Below are 23433 nucleotides of genomic sequence, written 5' to 3'. Positions count from 1 at the left end.
AATGTATATACAATAAGTAGAAATCATGTTAGAAAAATGACAAAAGTGCACACGCACTGTAGTTCAGAATATATCAGCAAATCGAAATGTACATACAATGAGAAGTAATCATGTTAGAAAATAACAAAAGTGCACTCGCACTGTAGTTCGAAAAAAAATGTATAGACCATGAATACAAATGATGTTGGCAAAAAATGATTTTCACTATGTTACAAGAATTAGGATAGGAAAGGGAAGGATTGCATCATGGTTGTAGCACTTTAGGTTGCACGCAGCTGCACTGAAAGTCCATATCTTTCCACAGAAGTACAACACCAAGTCAGACAATCTGAAGTTCTTTTCCATGAAGTATTTATCAGCGTAGCCAAGACACTGAAATGTCGTAGTAATATTCCATGTTATCATTTTGGCAGTACATCAGGTACACCAAACAGTGTGACCATAATAACGTCTCCATCGCTCACGGTGGTGGACAGCAAGTCGTGTCAACACCACGCTCTTACAAGGCACACCAACGTAGAATTAGTGCAAAAACCAAATATAGTGCTCCATGATCAAGAGGATATACAGGACAAATGGATATTGCAGTAATTCAGGGTAGTTAGGTCAGAAGGTGAAGGACATTTAAGTCACATATTAGTCTTCATTGGGAATTAAATTACTAGTTTGCGGCATTCATAGCCCAGTTATTGAACATTTCTGTACCATGTATGTAGTATTACAGAAAATTGTTCATTAATTGATTTATAGACAACATTGTCATTGGTAATTTCTATACCGTAATCAGTAGCGTTCATTTCCCAGTTACAAAGCATAATCAGTAGCATTCATTTCCTTGTTACAAAGCATAATTAGTAGCATTCATTTCCTAGTTACAAAGCATTATTAATCATTGGTCATTTAAATACAGTAATCATCTCAATACAGTAATCAAAAAATGGCTCTGAGCACTATGGGACTCAACTGCTGAGGTCATTAGTCCCCTAGAACTTAGAACTAGTTAAACCTAACTAACCTAAGGACATCACAAACATCCATGCCCGAGGCAGGATTCGAACCTGCGACCGTAGCGGTCTTGCGGTTCCAGACTGCAGCGCCTTTAACTGCACGGCCACTTCAGCCGGCTACAGTAATCAGTAGCATTCTTTTCCCAGTTACAAAGCATAATCAGAAGCATTCATTTCCTTGTTACAAAGCATAATTAGTAGCATTCATTTCCTAGTTACAAAGCATAATTAATTATTGGTCATTTCAATATAGTAATCATCTCAATACAGTAATCAGTAGCATTATTTTCCCAGTTACAAAGCATAATCAGTAGCATTCATTTCCTTGTTACAAAGCATAATTAGTAGCATTCATTTCCTAGTTACAAAGCATAATTAATTATTGGTCATTTCAATACCGTAATCAGTAGCATTCATTATTCAAGTGACATATTATTCATAGCTGATCAGCATTACTCAAAACTCTCTTAAACTGGTGTCATTATTTGGGACTGGTAATACTTTTTTTGTTAGCAATGCATTGCTTTGGGTAATTATAGGGGAAAGCAAGAAAAAAAAGAATTTGCTTCTGGGTTGTTGCTGTAAATGAAAATGTGTAACGTCATTCGTCATGAGTCCGCTGTTGCAAGATTATGAAACAAGTAGAGTATATGTAATCACATTCATAAATGACATAAATTGATAACAGTCGCCAAAACAAAGAAACGCTGTGTATTTTCTGCAATTCGGATGAAGTTGAATTTGCCAAAATCCCGATTTCAAATCTAATGTGGAATAAATAGCAGTACCGTGAAATTTCTGTAAAAGTTCCTCTAAAGTCTGTGGTCGATCTGTTTCATTAATAATAATGTCATTAATGTGACGTGAATCAAGTACGAGGCGAAGTGAGCCATTTTTTTTCTTAACAATATGTAGCGGGTTTATGTACGGACTAACTGCTGGTTCAATAATTCCTTGGCCAAGCATATCCTGCAATTCTTTCTTAACCTGTTCTCTATGAATATACGGAATGGGATAATGCTTGGCTTTAAATGTGTCGTGCTGTTTGACTTGAAATTCATACATAAATCCGGACATAGTACTAGGAATGTTGTCAAAAACTGGAGCTTGCTGTAAAAGAATTTTGTGTAGTGGAGTGCGTTCGTCGTCTGTATTTGCACTGATTTGTTTAACTTTGTCAGAAATCATCTGCATTACGTCGTAGTCAGCTTCGTCTGGAGTATTATAGTTATGTACGTACGTATCTGTGAACAATGTGGAATTACAATCTATGTTACGTGTTGCAGTAATGACCTCTGTGCGATTAATTGTTCGTTCTTCCGCAGATAGTGAGTGCTGAAATTCTATAGCCAATTGTACATTTTCATCCTTTAGCATTAAATAGGAATTCTGAAAATCGATAACTGCGTCGTGTTGTACCAGAAAATTCGTACCTAAAATAATGTCTGTCGTCAATAACGGAATAATCCAAAAATTTGAGTGAAATGTGTGACCTGCAATGCAAAATGATAAATGTGTCTGTAATTTAACGTCTACTTCTTTACTCGATACTGCTCCTTTTACTTTCGTTTTGCCTAATGGTAATGTAGGATAGGTATTATCTTTGTTACACTCGTTGAAAGTTTCTTCATTTATTACTGACATAGGTGATCCAGAATCGATTACTGCTGAAAATTTCGATGAACCAATTTTAATTTCGATGACAGGATGTGAAATGGTTTTCTGAACAACTGGTCTTTCCCGTAAAAGAGTGTCTCGGATGTCGTCGAAAGTAATAACATTTTCGTGGACAACATTCTGCGTGTCTAAAGTAGTGCTTGTGTTACTGGAAGATGCGATCTGTACAGTATCTAGTCAAATTCTATCTGACATGTCATTATTGTCAGGACGATTCTGTGGCATTTCGACTATTTGAACTGTTCTATTATTTCTTCCAGACGTATTACGCTCTGGATGATACCTACTGCCTGGTTCATTCACTAGAATATGTTGTTGCTGATCACTTTGTTGCTGGTAAGACCGACTGTTATTAAACGTACGCTGAAAATTGTCCTCATTACTTTTACGTCTGTCGTAATAGTCATTCCTATACGGTGCATTGGGATAGGAATTGAAATACTGTGTTTTCTGTACGTAGTTGTTCCTTTGCTGCCGTGCGTTACTATTTGTTGTACCAGGGACTATACGTCAACGCGGCAAAACATTAAAGTTAGGTTGACCTTGTGCATTACATTGTTGGTTGAGTATGCGAACTGGCTGGTTTTGTTGCTGTTGTTGTGAAAAACCTCTATTGTTACTAAAATATAGTTCCTGCTGCTGATAATTTTGACGATACTGATAATTAAAATTTTGTCTGTTATTAAAGTTCTTGTGGTTGTCATTCCTAAAGCGTCTGTTACTTTTACTATTGAAATTACATGGTTGATCATAATTACTGTAAGTTTGCTGGCCTTGGTTACTATATGAAAAATTTTTGTTTATAAAGTAATAATCCGATTGCTGTACTTCCAGAAGCTGTAACAGATCTCTGAATGCCGAAATGTTTTCCTTTTGCTGACCCGTTAGAAGTGACACTCTTAATGATCGTGGTAATTTAGAGATACATAATTGAATAAGTGCAGATTCACTGTACAGTTCACTTAGGTACTGGTTTTGTTGCACCATATGCTCAAAAAATTGCGTCACACTGGGAAAATTTGAGTTCTCATAATTTGGTAAACTAATTAACTGATCTTTAATTTCTGTTTCGTCTTCGACCAATACGCTGACAGAAAAGCATTCTGAAACCCTTCTACCGAGTAACATTGTCTCGCGATCGCTCTCATACGAGTTGCCGGTTCGCCTTCCAAAAAACTGCAAATAAATTCAAGTTTATGTGTTACTGGCCAAGTCGGTGGAAAAGCAAAGCTAAATTGTTGTATCCAATCCAGTGGGTGAATCTGTGTTCTGCCATTTTTAAATACTTTAAATTTTCTCACTGATAGGAAATGTTTGTAATCGAAATTATCGTATCTGTATGACGGAACAGGTTCAGGATTGTATGGGAATCTGTTTGACTGTGACTGTTCTAAATCTAACTCACGTACTCTCTGTACTTTACCTAAATTATACGCGCTGCGTGAGTCTGACAAATGTTCGCAAAGTGGCGTCTGCTGTGATGTGTTATTAACTGAAATATTTTTTATCTCAGTTACCTCTTGCTGTAAACTTGACAATTTTCTACGCAATGTGTTATTAGATGAATCGATCTCATTGATTGTCTGTTGTAGATTTTGAAATTCAGGTGTTTGATTAAATGAAACCGGTGAGGTATCGTCTGATTTGCTGTCATTATTACTTTCAATAACGTCAATACGACTGGCCAATTCATCATATTTTTCAGTCAGTATTTTTACCTGATCATCGGTTTTAGTGTCAGAGGCATTAATCTGTTTTTGCATTTTACGTGTGGTTTCGTTCAGTTTTTTAACGTCAGCTTTGATGTCATCGGAATCCTGTGATAGTTCTAATTGTTCGAGTCTGTCGGTCACTGTTTGAATATCTACTGTGTGTGTATCTGTTTTTGATTTAAGATCAGAAATTTTATCACGTAATTCGGTGTTCAACTGTTCGATGGTATTCATTTTGTCCGATACTGTAGCAATATTGTTGGCTACGTATGTTTTTGCCTTCGCAAACATTTTACGTTTATCTTCTTGTCTCTGTGCAGTGATTGTTTCCATGACTTGACGTTTTACTTTATTTTGATCCTGAATAAATTTGCGGAAACGCGTATCACTGTTTTGTATGTGGTGATTAAAACGTTCATCAATCTGAGTGTTTTGTTGGTCGAATTTCGCGTCTATCTTTGCATCCATTGTGCGCGAAAGTTCTGCTGTCATTAGTTTAAACTCGTCGCGTAATTGTGTAGCTTTTTCAGAGCATTGTTTACCGACTGCGCTAATTTCCTCTCTAAGTGTTTCTGTTGTAGCTGTTTGCATATCCCTTAATTCTTGAGCAACAGATCTAATTTCTTCGCTACTTTTTCTTGAAAAAGCCTCAATTTCCTCGCGTAACTGTTCCTTAGTGTCATGACACTGCGCGGCAACGGCTGTAATCTGCTCGCTAAGCTGTCTGGAATTGTTGTCTAATTTTTCATTTAACTGTCTGGAATTGTTGTCTAATTTTTCATTAAAGTGTTGTTTGAGATTTTCGTTATCTTGTTTGTTCTGTTCTCTAAGTTGTTTGAAATTTTCATCATTGTTGTCTAGTTTTTCATTAATTTTATTAAGTTGTTTCAAATTTTCACTAAATTGTTGTTGTAGCAATTTTGCCATAATTTGTTCCAAGTCAAAATTAGCATTTCTATTCTCTGTGCTGTTTAGTGCCGTACCTGCGATTGTCGCGTTTTGTGTGACCATTTGGCCATTCTGTAATTTACAAAATTGTTTGCCAGTCGAATGTACACTGTCGGTCACTATTTCGGAATTAAATGAATCCGTCGTACTTTCAGTACACTGTCCATTTTCATTAGAAAAATTTGTCTGTACGTTACTTGAACTTTCCAAACCGTGTGTGTTAAGCTGGGCAGCGCTCATTACAATAGAACGCCCCGCGTCATCAATTGTCGTCAAATTAACAGAGGACACAATTGAATTCGTCTGTTCATCATTAAGACAAAAATCATCATTAGTGGTTGGAACGCACTGACTGTCAGTAAACGCAGGATTGTCATCATTACACTGCGTATCACAAGTACTATCGGTGAAGTTGTTAAAATCGGTTATTTCACTCATTATACCTCGCAACGCACTATTAATAGTCTTTCGCGACATTTTTCTCAAAACAAATGACAATTATTCAATAATGAAACAAAGACAATACAAAATCCAACAAATACAAATACAACAAAGAGCAACGAATTGCCGATGATCTGAGGAAAGAAAGTCACAAATTAGTAAAAGCGTTGCGCCAAATGCTAATTATATTAAATAAATAAGAGCAGATATCTGGCTACTTTTCAGAAGATTCTCAAAGAAATACGATCCTGGTCCGGATGTCGCCAAGTGTAACCTCCCCACAGAAATGAAAGAAAATAATTAATTAAATGTAAATGGACATCGTGCTAAGTGTAACCGCCCCGTAAAAATATTAAAGTGAAAAGGATTGAATAGAATTGCAAATAGTGCCAAATGTTAGCTTCCGACAGTAATAAAATTCAATGATAATAAAAATGTGCAAAAATGTTAAGTCCCCACAAAATTAATGTTAAGGTGAACCTGATAAATTTTATAAGGGCAGCTGCGCTGACCTTAGGCCCTGTGCAATAATTAATCTGTTAAATTGATTCTGGGAGGAAAAGCATAGGAAATATTGTTTAAATTGGAATGATTATTTTCTTAAAACGATTGCTTTGAAAACAAAATTATTATTGGGGCATTTCTTGAACAAATTAATTACAATTAACATACATTACATTATCAGATGTGCGCAATACTGCTTCATTACCTTATTTAACAATATACGTCGTCCCGAACCTTGACCAGAGACCCATGTCGACGCCCGCCGACTCCTCACACACAACTCCGACTCGCAACTGCTAACTCGCAACTGAACTACATGCTCTCGCGACTCGCTACGTACAACAACTGCACTCACGCGCGGTCAAGCGCAGACTAGCAACGATAAACAACTCTCTGGTAGGAGATTCTGTCATGCCTCGCCATCGCTGGTACTGAATACGTACGCGTTTCACCTTTTCCTTTAAATTAGTTTGGGTTGTGTGAGTGCCGTAAGATCAGTGTATCTTATGATCTGTTATCCATGGCTACTGAAATTAACGGTATTGATCTCTCCCATCTCCCTTCGTCAGAGGGTCAGCAAATATCTGAATTGTTGGCTGAGTTTCCGAGCTTGTTCAGTGAAAGGTTAGGAGTAACCAACGTGCTGACCTACAATATCCGTCTTACGGATAATGTCCCTGTTAGACAATCCCCCTATCGCCTCTCCCCGCAAAAAATTAAGATCTTACGGGAAAAGATTTCCAAGAAGTTAGAGCAAGGGGTGATTAGACCTTACACCTCTCCCTATGCCTCCCCTATATTTTTAGTGCCCAAGGATCAGGGTTGGGATTTCAGGACAGTTGTGGATTATCATAGGCTCAATGAGAAGGCTATCCTGGAATCCATCCCCCTTCCCGATTTGGATAACTCATTTACTTGGTTCGCGGGGGCTAGTTGGTTTACGGTCTTGGACCTTAATCAGGCCTACTACCAAATATCCCTGGATGAAGAGTGTAAGCATGTCACCGCGTTCTGCACACATTGGAACTTGTACGAATTTAATTTCGTTCCTTTCGGCCTCGCCACCGGTGCAGCTGTTTTGACGCATCTCTTGGAGAGGATTTTGGGGGATTTAAAGTTGGTTTGCGTCTGTAATTACTTAGACGATTTGGTCATCTATAGCCGCTCATTTCAGGATCACATCAGCCATCTCCGTCAGGTTTTGGGCAGATTGCAGGCTGCTGGATTAACCGTGAAACCTGCCAAGGTTACTATTGCCAGGGCAGATTGCAGGCTGCCGGATTAACCGTGAAACCTGCCGAGGTTACTATTGCCAGGAAGGAAATCTCCTTCTTGGGTCATAATGTATCTGGTGGAGCAGTCCGTATTGATCAGGAACGTACGAAAGCCTTGCGTTCACTCCCTCCACCTAAGGACAAGAGGGGGATAGCTAACTTTATTGGCATGGCCAATTATTTCAGACGTTTCGTGCCAAATTTTTTCCTGCTTGCTGCTCCTTTAAATAGTCTGCGTAAGAAGGGCACCCGATTTGTATGGGGTCCTTGACAGCAGTCGGCATTTGAACAAATTAAGCTTGCGATTGCTAATCCTCCGGTCCTGGGCGTTCCCGATTTTAGTAAACCATTTGTCCCTCGGACCGATGCCTCTAATGCGGGTATTTCGGTCGTGTTATTTCAAGAGTGTGACGGCAACCCCTGGCGTATGCCTCGCATCGTCTTAGTGAGGCAGAATCGAGGTACTCGGTCTACGAGTGTGACGCCCTGGCAGTTCTCTCCGCTTTAGAAAAGTTTTGCTTTTACTTGGAACATAGATCTTTCCTTTTAGGCCTTTACATATGTCTGCTTGTGTCTGCATATGTGCGGATGGATATGTGTGTGTGTGTGTGTGTGTGTGTGTGTGTGTGCGAGTGTATACTTGTCCCTTTTTCCCCCTAAGGTAAATCTTTCCGCTCCCGGGATTGGAATGACTCCTTACCCTCTCCCTTAAAACCCACATCCTTTCGTCTTTCCCTCTCCTTCCCTCTTTCATGATGAAGCAACCGTGGGTTGCGAAAGCTTGAATTTTGTGAGTGTGTTTGTGTTTGTTAGTGTCTCTATCAACATACCAACGCTTTCGTTTGTTAAGTTACATCATCTTTGTTTTTAGATATATTTAGTATACTTGGTCCACCTAAGAGTATTTTTAGCGATAATGATCCCGGGCTCGTTTCCGGCAGATTCAGAGGGTTCTGCTTTAGCAACGGGATCGAACATATAACAACGACTCCCTACTACCCCCAGGGTTCTTTAGTTGAACGCGTCAACCAGCAACTTAAAATCCGCCCTGATTGCTTACCATCAAGCTAATCCCAGTAAGTGGGACCTTAGCCTTCCATAGATGAGCTTCGCCTTTAATACGGCTGTTCATGAGGCCCTTAAGGGTACTCCGACGTCTTTGCTCTTAGCGTATCCTGTGAACTCCCCATTATCCAACTTGTGGGGGATTTGGGACTTGCTCCCGGAGCACGTCAGTCCTCGTCTGATTAAGCAAAACTGGGAACAAGCGAGGCGTAACATTGTTGCGGCTCATAACCGGCAAGCGCGTCATTATAATCGATATCGCCTCCCCTTTAATGGAAAACCTGGTGATCAGGTGTACATTAGGAACCTGATGGGGAAAGTAAAACGTTCGGGTTGGCTAAGTAAGTTTACTCCCCGTTTTATCGGCCCGTGTACTATCTTACGGGTCTTGGGTCCGGTCAATCTTTGGTTCGCCATAATGGTTCCGGAGAACAGTACCGAGTGAATCTTAGTCAAGTGAAGAGTGTCTGATTGTCTGCGGGCCCTTCGTTTGGGTTTGAGGGGTGGAGGTTGAGACGTGCTTCTGTCCGTCTCGTTTAAACACGCGCCCTGGTTACGCCTTGGCTTACCGCCGGCGCTGTTCCGCGTGGCGGCGCCGTCTTTTCTCCTCGTCTCATGCCCCGCCCTCTAGGTCGGTGGAGAGGAGTGACTGAGTCGTGAAGCGTGGCAGTCCGCCATCGACTCCGGAAGTGCTTATTTGTCTTACTTGCTGTGGTTTGTGTTGTGTCGGCCGGCTCATTCCACCGTGAGGTTCTACGGCATAGCGTGTCTGACTTGGAGAAGCCGTTACCTCCGACTACGCTTGTTCTTGTCGGAAGAGAATTGAAATAAGGAGATGTGATGTTGCTGTTTCGGAGAATAGTGGGAGTCGCCGAGGACGGTTGCTCCGGGAATGTTTTGAGCACTGAGGGCGGCAAGTTCTCCTCCGGGACTGAAGATGAGTATATTTCGCTATTGCCGTTGTGCTTTTGACTTGCTATTGCCTTGTATTAGGGTGGTGTTTGCCACTTCCTTTATGTTGCTGCCGCTGACATTGTGTGTTTTCCGTCCACCAGTTTAGCTCGCCGGTTCTGAACCTATGAAGGAAAAGGTTGAATGTTAGTTCTGCTCTGCGCTTGCGGAGTTTGACTTCGAGTGTGTAGGTTGTTGTTGTACTGCTGGGCTGGTTCCTCGACGTGAGCGGGAATTGCTTGGTTAAAATTTGCTGTAGGCACTCCGGGCATGGTCGATGCTGTACAACGAGGATAGTAGAACATGTTGAATCAAAGGCTGTGAATGTGGACTGTTGCTCTGTCATGTCACACTGGGAGACTGTCTAATTAGGTGCTGATGTATTGGTGGCTATCTATTGATTCTTGTGACCAATTTGGTGGTCAGTTCCAAGCCTACGTGTTATATGTATGTGAGAGAAAGAAAAGAAATTTGTGAAGTACGTGGCTGTGCACAACTTAAAAGTTGTTGGTGCATGTGTTTATCTTAAAGATTGTTTTAATACCGTATATTACTATCAGCCACCTTTTAGATTGAAAATTTTACAGGGTTAGAGAATTTTATTTGTATGTTTGCCTATATGAACAGTGTCAATTGAGCTGGTGGCTTTTACGCCAGTTTGTGAAATGTGGCAGCTTTACGCTGCGGTTTAATGATTTGTAATTGAAGGGCGTCGTTTAATTCCTCTTTGGGGTTCGCCTTGTATTTTTCCTGTTTCGTACTACCTGAAGATTGTAAATCATGATATTGGGGCACGAAGACTGATTGACTGCCTTGCAGCTGCTTGTATTTCATACTCAGCAACTGTGGTTAAACTTTTGTAAATTTGCTGGCCATGTTGGTGTGCGATTGTTTGCATTTTAAATTTAGATTTTATGCAAGTTTACCTTTTAGAAGTATATGCATGTATTGTTGTCCCTAGGTTTTAAGCTGGATAGTATCAATTGATTTATTTAAGGTTGCTAAGTTTTAGGGAATTGCTTCGCTGTATGATAGTTCTTAATGCTTAATGTGGATTCTAAATGTACTGTGGCCCTTAAGGCTCGATTACTGATAAATTTGTTGATTTGCCTTCTATTTTTGAGAACTTGCCTAACCTTAACCATCGGCCAGCCCTTCAGGCTGAGCTGTTTATTAAGTACCCTGATGAATTGGCCCTTCAGGCCCCTCTTTTGGAAGGTCTGCAACGTTTAAGGCTTTGAAATCCAGTTTTAACACTTAACCTCCCTTGTTAGTGTACTGGGGCCCTTAAGGCCGGCTTACTGATCAATTCCTGACCATTACTTACTTATTGCAGAATTTGTTTGACTAATTTCATTTATTACCTGGCCCTTAAGCTCGAGTTGTTAATAAGCACTTGTTATTTTCCAGTTGATAATTTTAAGATTTTCTTATCTTGTTAATTTGGTTGGAGCCGGCCGCGGTGGTCTAGCGGTTCTAGGCGCGCAGTCCGGAACCGCGCGACTGCTACGGTCGCAGGTTCGAATCCTGCCTCGGGCATGGATGTGTGTGATGTCCTTAGGTTAGTTAGGTTTAAGTAGTTCTAAGTTCTAGGGGACTGATGACCACAGATGTTAAGTCCCATAGTGCTCAGAGCCATTTGAACCATTTTTTTGTTAATTTGGTCCTTCAGGCCCCTTACTTGGAAGTTGTGCGGCCCTTCAGGCCTTTTTATTGTTGGACACTGCCTTGCCTAAACAGTTGGAAAATCTGCTCTTTAACTAAAGTCTAGTTAACTGTTTTGGTGGCCCTTCAGGCTCAAACCTTCTGTTAATACGTTTATATCTGATTATTTTCTTTGTCTGTGGTATTCGCCTTTTATATCTTAAATTTTGAGGTGAAGTGAAGTGAATTTTGGTTTGCAAATTTACTAGCCCTTCAGGCTGAATACGTTACATGTATTCTTGCTAAATTGGCCCTTCAGGCTTTCTTTGCGACTGCAGCCCTTAAGGCATAAGCAGTACTATGTTGCGTGGTACAATGTTAAATTGTTGATGAACTAGTTTCTTAAGGTTTGATTCTCTCTATATTCATTATCTTGACAGATTGTATATTGTATTTTAGCTAGTTTTAATAAATGCATTAGAAGTAAGGTGTTGTGTTACTTCTACCAGCACTTGGCCCTGTTTCCTCGCCCGATCCTAGTGGCTCCTTACTTCCTTGATTGTTAGAATTTTTGCCCGTTAGCCACTATTATCGGTTTCATAACCCTCTTATATTGTTTGCAGATGATGCTGTCATTTACCGTCTTGTAAAGTCATCAGATCATCCAAACGAGTAACAAAATGCTTTAGATAAGACATCTGTACGGTACAAAAAGTGGCAATCGTCTCAAAATCATGAGTACTAAAAGGAATCTGCTGCATTTTGGTTACACAATAAATCACACAATTCTAAAGGTTGTAATCTCAAATAAAAACTTAGGGATTACAATCATAAATAACTTAAACTTGAACGATCACCTATATAATTTTGTGGGGAATGAAAACCAAAGATAGCGATTTATTGGAAGAGCACTTAGAAGTTGTAATAGCTCTACAAAAGAGACTGCTTAAACTTCGCTTGTCCGCCCTCTTCTAGAGTACTGCTGTGCGGTGTGGGATTCACATCAGACAGGATTGGCCGATCACATCGCAAAAGGTCCAAGATGGACAGCTCGGTTTGTGTTATCGTGAAATACAGAGACAATGCCACTGATATGAGACACGAATTATGGTGTCAGTCATGTAAACAAAGGTGTCTTTCACTGTTGCAGTACGTTATCATGAAGTTTCACTCACCAACTTTCTTCTCAGAGAGTGAAAACTTTTTGTTGGCGCCGACCCACATAGGAAGAAATGATCATCGTAATAAAATCAATCAGACTCGCAAGGAAAGTTTTAAGTATTCGTTTTTCCGGCGCGCTGTTCGAGAGTGGCTCAGAAGAGAAATAGCTTCAATGTGGTCCGATAAACTCACTGCCAGGCACTTAATTGTGAATTGCATAAGAATCAAGTAGATGTAGATGTAGGTGTAGATGATTACCTCAGTTTATACGCATGGAAGTTGGCTATGGTGCAAAAATTCAGTTATCGCGATTTTGTTTCTCGGCAGAATTCATGTGAATTTCTTGAAAACATTACATCATGACACATTGGTGTGGGGAGGCATTTCATCAGCCTGGTCGTGAGAATAAGGAAACGATGCGCAAGTGAAATGATAAACAATCCTGGAGAACTTCATGGGACGCCCCGTCAATGATATCATGTAACTGTTACGTATGCATCATAGAGAGAGAGGATCGTTGGCTCCTTACTTTTTTAAGAAAATAAGCAAGCACCAACTGTGAACTCTCAGCGACTTGTTATCATGAGCGAGGATATTGTTTTTGCTCAGTCTCGAACAAATTGATACTAGAGATTTGGAATTTTAATAAGATGGGATCATGGCACACACAACGCGAACTGGAATGCGTGTTTCGCGAGAGAAGTTCTCCGGGCAACTTTTTTATGGGGATATCTAGAATCCATTGTTTGTACTGGTAGTCTAAACATCAGTGCCCTCTTGGTAGAAGATACAAGCCCAGCAATAGCCTGCATAACTCTTGCTACACTCTAAAGCAGGCAACCTTTGGTAACCAAAGGGCCTGATTCACATACGTAAGTTCGCAGGGTGCCTCTTCATGTGACGCGACAGCAGCGCTCCTATTGCATAAAATGAAAACTACAGCGTTCGTAACTTAAATCTTTATGGTGTAAAGCACTGATGTGCGTGTGTGGAACCCCATTCGGGACACGCAACGCCACCAATCCCTCAAAACATGCGTTTTTGACGGTACATTCATTTTATGTTCACTTGGAATTTCTTCTGTAGGGCAGATTGAGCGTCCCGCCGGTTGTTCAACCGCGCGTTCAAGACTCATCCAAAACTTCAGAATTCGAGTAAATCCGTGTACGAGGGGGCATTTGATAACTAATGCAACACATTTTTTACGAAAGCAATTTGGTTTTATACAGGATTCCTACACATTATATTATTATACAATCTTTTGGCTACAAAACCCTACTTTTCAAGACAATCTCCGTTCAGTTCGACAGCCCTACACCACCTGTATGCCCACATGGTAACACTCATAGGTATCACTCCACCGTTCGTCGGAGCAAACGTCTTGCAGTGTCAACAACATCCACATCATCCACTTACTGCTTCCCTCGGAGTGCAAACCATCATTGAGCCAAACAGATGGAAGTCGGAAGGTGCGAGATCAGGGCTGTAGGGTGGATGAGGAAATCAGTCCAGTGAAGTGTTATGAGCTTTCCTCGGATGCGCAGACTTACACGAGCCGTTACGTTGTCAAGGAAAAATACACTACGGGCCATTAAAAATGCTACACCAAGACGAAATGCAGATGATAAACGGGCATTCATTGGACAAATATATTATACTAGAACTGACATGTGATTACATTTTCACGCAATTTGGGTGCATAGATCCTGACAAATCAGTACCCAGAACAACCATCTCTGGCCGTAATAACGGCCTCGATTCGCCTGGGCATTGAGTCAAACAGAGCTTGGATGACGTGTACAGGTACAGCTGCCCATGCAGCTTCAACACAATACCACAGTTCATCAATAGTAGTGACTGGCGTATTGTGACGAGCCAGTTGCTCGGCGACCATTGACCAGACGTTTTCAGTTGGTGAGAGATCTGGAGAATGTGCTGGGCAGGGCAGCACATTTTCTGTATCCTGAAAGGCCCGTACAGGACCTGCAACATGCGGTCGTGCATTATCCTGCTGAAATGTAGGGTTTCGCCGGGATCGAATAAAGGGTGGAGCTACAGGTCGTAGCACATTTGAAATGTAACGTCCACTGTTCAAAGTGCCGTCAGTGCGAATAAGAGGTGACCGAGACGTGTAACCAATGGCACCCTATACCATCACGCCGGGTGATACGCCACTATGGCGATGACGAATACACGCTTCCAATGTGCGTTCACCGCGATGACGCCAAACACGAATGCGACCATTATTATGCTGTAAACAGAACCTGGATTCATCCGAAAAAATGACGTTTTGCCATTCGTGCACCCAGGTTCTTCGTTGAGTACACCATCGCAGGCGCTCCTGTCTGTGATGCAGCGTCAACGGTAAACGTAGCCATGGTCTCAGAGCTGATAGTCTATACTGCCGCAAACGTCGTCGAACTGTTCGTGCAGATGGTTGTTGTCTTGCAAACGTCCCCATCTGTTGACTCAGGGACCGAGACGTGGCTGCACGATCCGTTAGAGCCATCCGGATAAGATGCCTGTCATCTCGACTGCTAGTGATACGAGGCCGTTGGGATCCAGCACGACGTTCCGTATTACCCTCCTGAACCCACCGATTCAATATTCTGCTAACAGTAATTGGATCTCGACCAAAGCGAGCAGCAATTTCGCGATACGATAAACCGCAATCGCGATAGGCTACAATTCGACCTTTATCAAAGTCGGAACCGTGATGGTAGGCATTTGTCCTCCTTACACGAGGCATCACAGCAATGTTTCACCAGGCAACGCTGGTGAAAAGGCAGTGAGCACTATGGGACAACATCTGTGGTCATCAGTCCCCTAGAACGTAGAACTACTTAAACCTAACTAACCTAAGGACATCACACACATCCATGCCCGAGGCAGGATTCGAACCTGCGACGCTAGCGGTCACGCGGTTCCAGACTGAAGCGCCTAGAACCGCACGACCACACCGGCTGGCCACGCTGATCAACTGCTGTTTGTGTATGAGAAATCGGTTGGAAAGTTTCCTCATGTCAACACGTTGTAGGTGTCGCCACCGGCGCCAACCTTGTGTGAATGCTCTGAAAAGCTAATCATTTGCATATCACAGCATCTTCTTCCTGTCGGCTAAATTTCGCGTATGTAGCACGTCATCTTCGTGGTGTAGTAATTTTAATGGCCAGTAGCTTTTGTGACGACGAACACGTTGAAGTCGTTCTCCAATTTCTGAGTATAGCCCAATACAGTTTAGAATTGATTCTTGTACCATAAGAGAGGCAGGGGTAAAATACAGGGAGCGAAAGGCTATTTACAATTTGTACAGAAACCAGATGGCAGTTATAAGAGTCGAGGGACATGAAAGGGAAGCAGTGGTTGGGAAGGGAGTAAGACAGGGTTGTAGCCTCTCCCCGATGTTGTTCAATCTGTATATTGAGCAAGCAGTAAAGGAAACAAAAGAAAAATTCGGAGTAGGTATTAAAATTCATGGAGTAGAAATAAAAACTTTGAGGTTCGCCGATGACATTGTAATTCTGTCAGAGACAGCAAAGGACTTGGAAGAGCAGTTGAATGGAATGGACAGTGTCTTGAAAGGAGGATATAAGATGAACATCAACAAAAGCAAAACAAGGATAATGGAATGTAGTCTAATTAAGTCGGGTGATGCTGAGGGAATTAGATTAGGAAATGAGGCACTTAAAGTAGTAAAGGAGTTTTGCTATTTGGGGAGCAAAATAACTGATGATGGTCGAAGTAGAGAGGATATAAAATGTAGGCTGGCAATGGCAAGGAAAGCGTTTCTGAAGAAGAGAAATTTGTTAACATCCAGTATTGATCTAAGTGTCAGGAAGTCATTTCTGAAAGTATTCGTATGGAGTGTAGCCATGTATGGAAGTGAAACATGGACGATAAATAGTTTGGACAAGAAGAGAATAGAAGCTTTCGAAATGTGGTGCTACAGAAGAATGCTGAAGATTAGATGGGTAGATCACATAACTAATGAGGAAGTATTGAATAGGATCGGGGAGAAGAGAAGTTTGTGGCACAACTTGACCAGAAGAAGGGATCGGTTGGTAGGACATGTTCTGAGGCATCAAGGGATCACCAATTTAGTATTGGAGGGGAGCGTGGAGGGTAAGAATCGTAGAGGGAGACCAAGAGATGAATACACTAAGCAGATTCAGAAGGATGTAGGCTGCAGTAGGCACTGGGAGATGAAAAAGCTTGCACAGGATAGAGTAGCATGGAGAGCTGCATCAAACCAGTCTCAGGACTGAAGACCACAACAACAACACCAGAAGAGAGAACATCAAACAGAATAACCCACTCAGAGTACCAGATAACTGTCGCCATAGCTCTATCGGCTGAGGGTGCGGCTTTCGTACCTTCTCTTCGGAGGAGAATTGGCGTGGTGCCACTCCACGGACTGACGTTTCGTTTCCGGTTCGAAGTGATGAACCCATGTTTCATCGGCTGTGGCTATGTTCGACAAAAAACTGTTACGATGAGCCTCGTAACGCTCAAGCAGTTCCACATAGGCGGTCCTTCGTTGCTGCTTATGATCTTCTGTTAGACGCCGAGGAACCCAGTGGGGCCGGCTGGAGTGTACGAGCGGTTCTAGGCGCTACAGTCTGGAACCGCGCGACCGCTATGGTCGCAGCTTCGAATCCTGCCTCGGGCATGTATGTATGTGATGTCCTTAGGTTAGTTAGCTTTAAGTATTTCTAAGTTCTAGGGGACTGATGACCTCAGAAGTTAAGTCCCATAAAGCTCAGAGCCATTTGAACCGTTTGAACCCAGCGGGCGCCCACCCCAGTTGGTGAACGAGTGTGTCAGCACCACTAACAGAGCTGTCCAGTTGAGCAGCGAGCTGTTTGTCAGCCGTCTATCACCTCGAATGGGCCGGCCGAAGTGGCCGTGCGGTTAAAGGCGCTGCAGTCTGGAACCGCAAGACCGCTACGGTCGCAGGTTCGAATCCTGCCTCGGGCATGGATGTTTGTGATGTCCTTAGGTTGGTTGGGTTTAACTAGTTCTAAGTTCTAGGGGACTAATGACCTCAGCAGTTGCGTCCCATAGTGCTCAGAGCCGTTTATCACCTCGAGTGAGAGTGTCCGCACGTTCCAACACTGCAGGAGTCACAGCTGAGTGCGGCCGGCTGGCACGTGGGAGGTCGGACAGGTTTGCGTGACCTTGATGCGATGATCACAGACGCCTCGCACAACGACTCAGCGTGCTTTCGCTCACTGCCACGTCTCCGTAGACATTCTGCAAGAGCCTACGAATCTGCCATGCTCTGATTTTCCGCCAAAAGGAAATGGCTCTCGGCCTGGGACGCACCTCCGTTACGGACGCATTTTGAGGTCCACTATAGCGCCGCCACCTATCGGAACTTCATTAAACTGTTGGGGCTGAAGTGAGAATAATCTCCAAAATAAATTCTGCATTTTTTTTTTTCAACCGAAATTGGCTGAAAAAGAAAAGTGGTACATTATCTATTGAAAGCACTCCGTCTTCAGGTCACAAGTGGCCCATCGGGACCATCCGACCGCCGTGTCGTCCTCAGCTGAGGATGCGGATAGGAGGGGAGTGTGGTCAGCACACAACTCTCCCGGTCGTTATGATGGTTTTATTTGACCGGAGCCGCTACTATTCGGTCCAGTAGCTCCTTAATTGGCATCACGAGGCTGAGTGCACCCCGAAAAATGGCAACAGCGCATGGTGGCTGGATGATCACCCATCCAAGTGCCGGCCACGCCCAACAGCGCTTAACTTCGATCTATTGAAAGCACCTCGTATACTGACAGTGCGAGGCGTCACCTGCCGAATATCGTATTTGATGCGTGGAATTTTAAATTTATAACATAAAAAGTAATTAAAACGATAAATATGTAACGTTTGTTTTATTGACCTTTCAAATCAGCAAGTTTTTTTGCCGCACCCTGTATAAAAAAAAAGCAAAATACAGTAAATAATTTGCAGTGTGCTACTGAAAGATAGTAGTTCGTCGGATTCCGCAAATCCCTAACAGCTCGCGAAGTTAATTGTACGGACTGCTGTGAGTACAGACATTTCAGACGGCTACGGCGGTGCGTTCCAGTAAAACACGTGAAACTAATTTCCTGTCATCAACACGTGGCGTACGGTGTACAATCTCTTTCCCAGCCATATATGTCGCTGATAGTGGACAGCTGAGAACCGCTGCGTCACGGTGAGGCGGCTTATCAGCACGCACTTTCTGGTACATAAGGCGAGACCTGCGCCTCCAGCAGATACAGTATCTCATCGCTTCAGTGCCCAAACTACAGTCGCAGTCAACAACGGTGAGTGTTTGTGCTCCGTTGCCGGCAGGCGATGCTACAGGGGCGCTACATGTGACACTAGGAAGCGACACAGTATAACTGACCTAATCGTCGCGTCCTTGTGTAGCTGTCTACTGCTTCCTGTTTCCTATCTGGCGTTCCAAAGAACTTTTTTTTTTCCATACACGTCATCGAGTGCCCTTTATGAATTCTAACGCCGAAGTGTCTTATACGCGAACACATTTCTTAAAACATGCTTGAAATCACTAAAGCATCACACAGAATGCTACCTTAGTTTTAAATCGCCGAACACGATTTCCTCTTTCCATTCCGTTAAATGCCGGCCGCTGTGGCCGAGCGGTTCTAGGCGCTTCAGTCCGGAACCGCGCTGTTGCTACAGTCGCAGGTTCGAATCCTGCCTCGGGCATGGATGTGTGTGATGTCCTTAGGTTAGTTAGGTTTAAGTAGTTCTAAGTTCTAGGGGACTGATGATCACAGATGTTAAGTCCCATAGTGCTTAGAGCCATTTGAACCTTCCGTTAAATGCATTATGAAAATGTCAGATTACGATAACAAAGTCAACTATTTTTAAATATGTTGTTAAGTCTAACGACTTTCACACATCACAGCAATCACAATTTTCTGGTTAAATGTAATAATTTTTTTGTATCATAAAATGTAATACTTCCTTTAGAAACACTGTGTATGTCATAATTTTATGTATTGTTTATCAGTAATGACTGTTAGTCGCACGTTAGATGCATCATTCAGGTGTTACCTGACAGTACCCTAAGAACCTGAAAGCCGATTCCTGATCAAAGAAATAACAATTTGCAGAACTTTATGAAAGTGTTTGGTATTTAATCGCTACATCCACTCCACCGTCGACTTTTTTTAAGACTCTAACTCCGTTTCACGCGTCTCATTGTTCGCGTCGTATCTCCTGAATTATGTGATGTGGTTCAAATGGCTCTGAGCACTATGAGACTCAACTTCTGAGGTCATCAGTCCCTTAGAACTTAGAACTACTTAAACTAACTAACCTAAGGACATCACACACATCCATGCCCGAGGCAGGATTCGAACCTGCGACCGTAACGGTCGCGCGGTTCCAGACTGTAGCACCTAGAACCGCTCGGCCACCCCGGCCGACAATGTGTTGTAAAATGATATAATTTTGCAGGTAAATTCATTGGTATATGTGGATACTGTCTACACAATATGTTGCGGTTTGAATTATTGGTAGAGAAGTAATAAATAAAATCGTCGTGCCTGATACTGAGGTTTTGCTACATGAACAGCGAAAATTTAAGAAGCTAAAAATATTTTTCGTTTCGTTATTTTGTGTGGAACGTCAGTCGCAGTGTTTCGAAATTGTATGTAAAGTTTGTTGGAAGTCGCTAAAGTTCCCATTTCCATATGGTAAATGAGTGACATCTGGGTAATTTGCGCACCGTGAGTTACGCTCCCTGAAGACATACACACAGCTTCTAATTGTAATCCTTGACTTCTTGTATTATAGTTTTAACTTTAATCAGTATATTGTGAAATCATTAAAAATCTTTAAATCCGGTCAATAATAATATGAAATACTGAAAATCAAATCTTTGTTGCCCATGGAAGCTATGAGATAGGTAACCTGTAACTGACAGTACACCATCTTAGTCATTTAGTAATAGAGGTCTTACCAGTAAACCTCCGATTCTTTACGGAGTCGAATTCAATGTATAAAACAGCTTCAAACGTCGGATTAGAAATGAGTTAATGTGTTAAAAACACACTGAGATGACAAGTCACAGGATATCACCTAATATCGTGTCGAACCTTGTAACCTTCCCGTATAAAATAAATTATAATTTTTTTAAATATCTCAACTGATGAAAACTGATAAATCTTGACGTAAGCAGCGCTACGCCATGGTCCTGTGAAATCAATCTGAATCTGTCGGTGAGAAATAAACAGAAAAATTCTTACCTCATGATGGAGTCGCCGGATAACGCTGTCTATATATCTGCTCGTAAATGGCAAGGCTTAGTACACTGCTGGCCTATCTACTAATACTGGACAACATTTGTCTGAGATCTGAATTAATAGAAAACTGACTTTGCTTATTGACATAGCTGCACAGCTGGGCGTCTGATCACTAAGGAACACATGACTATGATCTGAGAAAATTTCTGGAATATTTAAATAAATGACTGGATCGGGACTGGCAATGACTTAAGGCAAAATTATTCCTACCTTCTTTTGTTGACTGGTAAAAATTATGTCCTGAAAATCTTTTACATTATTGATAAAGATCTGCAGTCTATTATATGAAAAATTGAATATTACAAATCTGGGTCAACTGATGCTGACGAATCTCAAAAAGATTGAAACAAATTCATATTAATATCTCAGACAAGTAACTCCGCGCATGCCAATAAAAATAATAAAATTTACCTAAAATACATGGCTATGAACTGCGCTGTACCAGCGGAGGACTACAACTGCTCTGTAGCAGCGAGTGATTGCAACTGCCAAGACTGCTCTGACCATAGAGTAAATATCTCTGGAGTGAGCATTCACATGCGCAGAACAGATTTTGTTGTCAACATACATTGCCGGCCTGGTCACGTGTTCTCGGGACGTCGTGTGTTTGTCCGTATAGCGCGTTGTATAATTAGAATGTCACTACATCCCTAGTACAGACGGATTCTTTTCGTACGTGTCGTGGATTATTTATATATGTTGCGCAGACATTTTAACTGTATCCATTTGATACCGGGAATAAACCAGCTTCGTAGCTTTTAACGGCAAGTGATATTGCATTCTGCTTCTTTGCGATAGGTGTCACAGTTCAGATGGACTCGATTTTTGGTAGTTTTCGGTATGATACGGCACTTTATAGTATTATAGAACCTGACGTACATTTTTGCAGTGATAGTCCTGCGAAACGACTTGACAGCACGCTAGTACTTTTGCAAGTGTCCGAAAAACACCGCATTTACCACACATTAGCTATTATATCCCTGCTAATTCGTCCTTTTTTCTGCTATTTCTGCGTATTTATTTTCTCGTTTTTGCGACCTAAAGCACAATTTTTCTTACTGGTGACACTTTGAAGTATTTATTTAACGCATTTTACGTACTTGCTCCCAGTTTATTAAATATAGTAGACTGAGGATTCTATATACATAATCGACGACTGATAAATGCATTGAGGATAGTATTTGCTGAAACAACTAACCATTCCCTTTCCTGTTCCACTAGCAAATTTACAAGAGGAAGCGATTGTTTGTAAGCTTTTGTACGAGCCGTTATATCTATTATATAGTCATAAAATCGTAGAACAATAGGTTTATAGAATCAAGGCTTAATTATAATGCGTCTCGAAATTTTTAACATATACAGTGTCTCTTACTAATATGATAACTATAATTAGAGGTACATGGTGTGTACCCATGAACAGTTACATATTTTTCTTTGCATCCGTAGCAACAACAGTAATTCACCATCGCCATTAAACTGTCAACAAACGGCGAAACACATCAAAAACTCTTCATATTATAAACTTCAAACGCTGCAGAAAGCACACATGCACAGCGAAGTCCCGAAAACACGTGACAATCCTGGGTTAATGTTGACAACATGCGCAGAACGCAATGCTCACTCCATAGATTTTTACTCTATGGCTCTGACCTGTGAATCTTTTGCAGCAAAGATATTATCTGTCGCAGGCAGCGCGCGAGCAATACGTCGAAATTACATTTGCTCCAGCAGGGTGGTGAACCCCTTACAACCATCTTTTCCCTGGCATAGTGGCACCTACTCAACAAGTCGTTGGAAGTCCCCTGCAGAAGTACTGAACCCTGCTGCCTCTGTAGCCGTCCGTAATTGCGAAAGTTTTACCGATGGAGGACTTTGTGCACCAATGTACCTGTCGATTATATCGCATAAACGATGGGATTCATGTCGGCCGATCTGCGTGGCCAAATCATTCGCTCGAACTGTCCAGAACGATCCTCAAACAAATCGCGAACAATTGTGGCCCAGTGGCAAAGCGCATTGTCATCCATAAAGGTTCCAACTTTGTGTCGGAAAATCTACATCTACATCCATACTCCGCAAGCCACCTGACGGTGTGTGGCAGAGGGTACCTTGAGTACCTCTATCGGTTCTCCCTTCTATTCCAGTCTCGTATTGTTCGTGGAAAGGATTGTCGGTATGCCTCTGTGTGGGCTCTAATCTCTCTGATTTTATCCTCATGGTCTCTTCGCGAGATATACGTAGGAGGGAGCAATATACTGCTTGACTCCTCGGTGAAGGTATGTTCTCGAAACTTTGACAAAAGCCCGTACCGAGCTACTGAGCGTCTCTCCTGCAGAGTCTTCCACTGGAGTTTATCTATCATCTCCGTAACGCTTTCGCGATTACTAAATGATCCTGTAACGAAGCGCGCTGCTGTCCGTTAGATCTTCTCTATATCTTCTATCAACCCTATCTGGTACGGATCTCACACTGCTGAGCAGTATTCAAGCAGTGGGTGAACAAGCGTACTGTAACCTACTTCCTTTGGTTTCGGATTGCATTTCCTTAGGATTCTTCCAATGAATCTCAGTCTGGCATCTGCTTTACCGACGATCAACTTTATATAATCATTCCATTTTAAATCACTCCTAATGCGTACTCCCAGATAATTTATGGTATTAACTGCTTCCAGTTGCTGACCTGCTATTTTGTAGCTAAATGATAAGGGATCTATCTTTCTGTGTATTCGCAG

General features: G+C 42.0%; 1 protein-coding gene across 1 annotated transcript in view; it reads left to right on the top strand.

Moving 5' to 3' along the window:
• Window positions 1-18670: 18670 nt before the first annotated feature.
• The window catches only part of LOC126418881 (cytochrome P450 6j1-like), a 141706-nt gene continuing 136943 nt past the window's right edge, over window positions 18671-23433 (top strand). The window contains exon 1 of the mRNA XM_050085882.1: window positions 18671-18692. The gene's annotated coding sequence lies outside the window, so the exon portion shown is untranslated. The remainder of the gene's footprint in view (window positions 18693-23433) is intronic.

Source organism: Schistocerca serialis, chromosome 9, assembly GCF_023864345.2.
Source record: "Schistocerca serialis cubense isolate TAMUIC-IGC-003099 chromosome 9, iqSchSeri2.2, whole genome shotgun sequence".
Lineage (NCBI taxonomy): Eukaryota > Metazoa > Arthropoda > Insecta > Orthoptera > Acrididae > Schistocerca > Schistocerca serialis.
The sequence above is the reverse complement of the archived record's forward strand: the minus strand, read 5'-3'. Positions and strand labels throughout refer to the sequence as shown.